Here is a 5034-nt window from a genome sequence, read left to right on the forward strand (position 1 = left end):
GAAGAGCTCTCTGTCTGTCTGTCTCTCTCTCTGTAACTCTGCCTTTCAAATAAATAAAAAAATCTTTAAAAAAATAGAACTTTAAAACAAGAAAAAAAAGACAAGTGGCAAAATTGTAGACTTAAATGGAATCATATGAATAATTACATTAAAGTATGAATAATTTAAATATCCTAATTTAAAGGCAAAGATTGTCATGCAGTTAAAAAAGTAAAACTCAACTACATGATGTCCACAGGAAATCCACTTTAAACATAAGCAAAAAAAAAAAACTTTAAATATTAGCATAGGCAATGAACTGAAAGAATGCAAAAAGATATGTCAGGCAAACACTTAACAAAAGAAAGCATGGCCATATTAATATCAGATGAAGTCGATTTCCGAGAATATTACTAGTGATATTCATGAAGGTGAAAGGATCAATTACTCAAGAAGACATAGCAATCCTAAATGTACCTAACAATACAGCTTCAAAGTATGAACCAAAACAAAATGACAAAACGGAAAGGAAACAGAACCAAACCCACAAATGCATTTGGAGATTCCAAATTTCTTCTTTCAGCACCCAGAGCAAGTAATTAGGAGATAATTGAGCAAATGAAATACCTACACAGCCCTATCAGCTAATTTACCTTACGATGAAAATATAATTTCTAGAATTTTGGATCCAAATATATACAGCAAAATCTATTAGAGATATAAGAATAAATAATCAGAAATACAACATGGTGAGGTATTTCAGTAATCCTCCTCTGATAAATTTCTATTTTTTTATAACTCGAGAAGTCTTTCTTTCTATATATTCAGCTTTGACGTCAGCTCTTTTGTTTTAAATTGTGTCTTTGGCAATATGGCGCCCAAGGTACAGGGGTCGCCCTTGCTGGAGCTGACTGTTTGACCTGAGAAATGCTACAGCCAATTTCCCATCAGTGGGACTTGTTCACAGCTCTCCTCAGCTCAGGTCTGGGGCTGGGCACTATGGCTGGGTCACTTCTCGCAGAGCCGCTCCTGGGGTTTAAAGCAAAGGGCTGGGTCTCCGGTCAGTGGTGCTGGACCTCCTGGCACTGGCTGGGCCCATGTCCGCAGCAGCACCAACCACTTCCCATTTGGCTCTGAGGGCGGGGCCCTGGTCCTGACGCTTCCCGCTGTCGCCCTCTGCTTCCTGGTCCTGTGCCACAGAGAGAGGACAGACTGTGAAAGGCGTGGCTTTCCTCACCTGCTATGGCCTCCTCCTGCTAAGCGCCGTGCCCTGGGCCTCCAGCGTGCCTGCTGTCATGGTGAGAAGCCACCATGGGCCAGCTCTCAGTGGTCACAGTCTTCCTGTTTGTCTGGGGACCCTCTCCCCCGAATCTTCACTTCCGTTCAGGAAACTGGAGATGACCTCATGACCGGAGTGTTTGTGGTCTCCTCCCTCGGCAATGGCCTCATGGCTGCACGGGTCCTTGTCTACTGAACTGCAAAGGCGTCCCACGAGCAGGAAGAGGAGCGGCAGGGCTGAGCCAGCTGTCGGAGGCACAGCCTGCTTCCATTCATCCGCCCCGCCTCCAGGTGCGCCCCGCCCCAGCCGGGGTGCTGGGGTGACCTCTAATCCCTTAATTCCTCTCCACTCCTCTGCAATCGCAGACTCTTGAGCCCGGGTGTTCGTGGCCCTGGATGTTGGGGATTCTGAGGAGGACAGAACAGTCTTTCAAGTTGACCTTTTTTTGTTTTTGTTTTTTGACAGGCAGAGTGGACAGTGAGAGAGAGAGAGACAGAGAGAAAGGTCTTCCTTTTTGCCGTTGATTCACCCTCCAATGGCCGCCATGGCTGGCGCGCTGCGGCCGGCGCACCGCGCTGATCCGATGGCAGGAGCCAGGTACTTATCCTGGTCTCCCATGGGGTGCAGGGCCCAAGGACTTGGGCCATCCTCCACTGCACTCCCGGGCCACAGCAGAGAGCTGGCCTGGAAGAGGGGCAACCGGGACAGAATCCGGTGCCCTGACCGGGACTAGAACCCGGTGTGCCGGCGCCACAAGGTGGAGGATTAGCCTAGTGAGTCGCGGCGCCGGCCAGGATTTCCTATTCTTCCTCCCTCCACCAATATCTTTTTTCCTCATTGCTGTATCCTTGATTGTTAACTTTACTCCGGAATTTTTAAACTCTGCATTACCGATTCTTTTAAAATATGATTGTTACTGCTGTTATTACCTTAACTGTTCTGTTCTACAAGTCTTTGTAAGTTACTCTTCACTCCAGCCAGAAACAGGGCTTAAGCTTTGATGTTCACCCTTGTCTGTTTCCCCTCCCTTCTCCCATGCACTTTCAAGCCCTACAGCTCAGATCTCCAAAGATGTCTCGGGACCCCCTCTTCTCTACTCTCTCGGCTTCTCCCTTTCTTTGCACCTCTATCACTTATCTTCAGGATTATTATAAAATCTTCCTGATTTCCTGGATTCCAGCTTTGGAGGATGGTGGTTGGATCCCTTAGCTAATCTAAAGAATTCCTTATAGGGGTCGGCACTGTGGTGTAGCAGGTAAAGCCACCGCCTGCAGTGTGCGCATCCCTTATGGGTGCTGGTTCAAGCTGCGGCTGCTCCACTTCCGATCTTCTCTCTGCTATGGCCTGAGAAAGCAGTAGAAGATGGCCCAAGTCCTTGCACCCCACGTGGGAGACCCAGAAGAAGCTCCTGGCTCCTGGCTTCGGGTCTGCATAGCTCTGGCCATTGCAGCCATTTGGGGAGTGAACCATTGGATGGAAGACCTCTCTCTCTCTCTCTCTCTCTCTCTCTCTGTATCTCTCTGTCTCTCCTTCTCTCTGTGTGTAACTCTGACTTTCAAGTAAGTAAATAAATCTTAAAAAAAAAAAAAGAACTCCTTGTAGTTTCACCCTGGTTCTTCTCCAAACATAGTCTTTCTCCTCCTCCTAGACATTCAAGTAATCAGTGCTCCTGCACCAGCCAGGCCTCCGCACAGCTCTGTGACTGCTTGTGCAGCCTGTGTGTGACTCCTGTACCCCTTGGCACTCTCTTCTCCGTTTCTCAAGCTGCAGGTATTGCAGACACTAAGAAGCCTCTCATGTGCTTGTCACGCTTCATAGACTGTGCAAGGAGGGGTCCCCAGAACCCCACATTTTCCTCTCTCACACACATCACACGGTGCTATAACTCTCTCTTAACCCATTCACCTTCCCCATCCCCCAACTGTAAGCTCCTTGGGCCCCAGAATTGTCTTATTCACCCTCATTTGCTAGCACCTAGCACAAGCCCTAATATAAGTGTTTTTATTGAGTGGACATGCTAGAGCGATGGCCCTAATTCCGAGTCCTGCACAGAGAGCACTCGGGGCTGCTCTTCACTCCACACGGCTTGAATACAGCTCCAGACTCTGCACGACACGGGAAGAACAGTCACCCTCGGCCTCCCTGCTCTCTCCATGGAACCCGGCTCATGGTAGGCTCTCAACAAATGTGCCTTGAGCTGGACTCAGCTGCAATATCTTATTCTGTCCTAACTTAGACCTGTGCATTGAGAAGAGGGCCTGGATGTCAGTGATGAAAGGCTATTAAAACTGCACCCAAGACCACTTCCACAGGGACTGTATGGATTTTGCTCCATATGGGGAAGCGAGAGGACTAGGGAATAGAACAAGCCCGGAGGTGCTGATTGGATGGCTTATAATGACAAAAGACCTGGTGATTTAACAAGGAGCCTCTTCTGTGGCCACTTTCTGAGGTTGGCCAAATGCAGTGTGACGTGCAGCCACATAGCAATCTCTGGCCTGTTCGTGGGGGCACTCAGCAAATGGAAATCGGATTTCCGGCGAAATCATGTTTGCGGGACAAATAACAGAGCATCGGGCTCCTTTCCCTAAGACCAGACACAGTGAGAGGCCCGCCAGGCAGGATGGTGGCCACGCAATGATGCTCACAGCCAAGAGGGAAAATTCTGGACAATCCCAGAGAAGGAGACAGAGGCAGACACATGAGGATGGGGAGACTGCCCTGCGTAGCAGCCCATGCACTGAGCTAGCCCAGGGCGTTGGCCGCTGCTGGGCCACTTCCTAGGGCCCCTTTAAGAAGGAATGGTAAGCCGGCGCCGCGGCTCACTAGGCTAATCCTCCACCTTGCGGCGCCGGCACACCGGGTTCTAGTCCCGGTCAGGGCACCGGATTCTGTCCCGGTTGCCCCTCTTCCAGGCCAGCTCTCTGCTGTGGCCCGGGAGTGCAGTGGAGGATGGCCCAAGTCCTTGGGCCCTGCACCCCATGGGAGACCAGGATAAGTACCTGGCTCCTGCCATCGATCAGCACGGTGCACCGGCCGCGGCTCGCTGGCCATGGCGGCCATTGGAGGGTGAATCAACGGCAAAAAGGAAGACCTTTCTCTCTGTCTCTCTCTCTCTCACTGTTTACTCTGCTTGTCAAAAAAATAAAATAAAATAAAAATAAAAAGAAGGAATGATAAGATCTCATGCAGGATTGCTTAGGAGAGGGAGAGAGAAGGTGGGACCCATACATCTTTAAGTATCTGACACCCTCCTCCATTATGGAAGAAAGCACAGACTTTTCCGGGTTTTTAAGTTCAATTTTAATTTGACTGGTTTGAAACTGAGTTTCCCCTCAGGGAAGGCAACTGTTGTAGGGGTTGGAGATGCAGAGAAGGATGAGCCAAGTCTCTGTCTCCATGGAGAGACACACTGTAGGGGGTCAGGACAGCCAGAGGACACAGGGCACGCGGCTGGGCTGGGAATCAGGGACAGGCAGAGAGCACCCCTTTAAAGCAGATCAGGGGCTGGGAAAATCCCAAGGAGGCTGGAACTTGAGGGAAATGTTCTCCAAGCCAGCAGGCGGGGTTGGGACACGCAGCAGCTCTCGAGGAAGAGGCCGGCGAGCAGAAATGGGTTCCATGAGGCTGTTGTGTGGGGAGAAGTGAGGAGACAGCAAAGACCCAAAAGCAACCCCTCACTGGTCGGATCACAAAGCACCCAGAGCATCCCAGGAGCAAGAGGCCCCTGCGAGTGCAGGTGTCTAGTATACCTGTTAAGACATCACCCGGGACAC

General features: G+C 50.1%; 1 pseudogene; it reads left to right on the forward strand.

Annotated features, from left to right (window-relative positions):
* Positions 1-906: 906 nt before the first annotated feature.
* Positions 907-1498, forward strand: LOC127487235 (mannose-P-dolichol utilization defect 1 protein pseudogene; annotated as a pseudogene).
* The last annotated feature ends 3536 nt before the right edge of the window (positions 1499-5034 follow it).

The sequence above is a fragment of the Oryctolagus cuniculus genome, chromosome 7 (assembly GCF_051225735.1).
Source record: "Oryctolagus cuniculus isolate XC-2025 breed Fujian yellow rabbit chromosome 7, ASM5122573v1, whole genome shotgun sequence".
NCBI classification, from domain to species: domain Eukaryota; kingdom Metazoa; phylum Chordata; class Mammalia; order Lagomorpha; family Leporidae; genus Oryctolagus; species Oryctolagus cuniculus.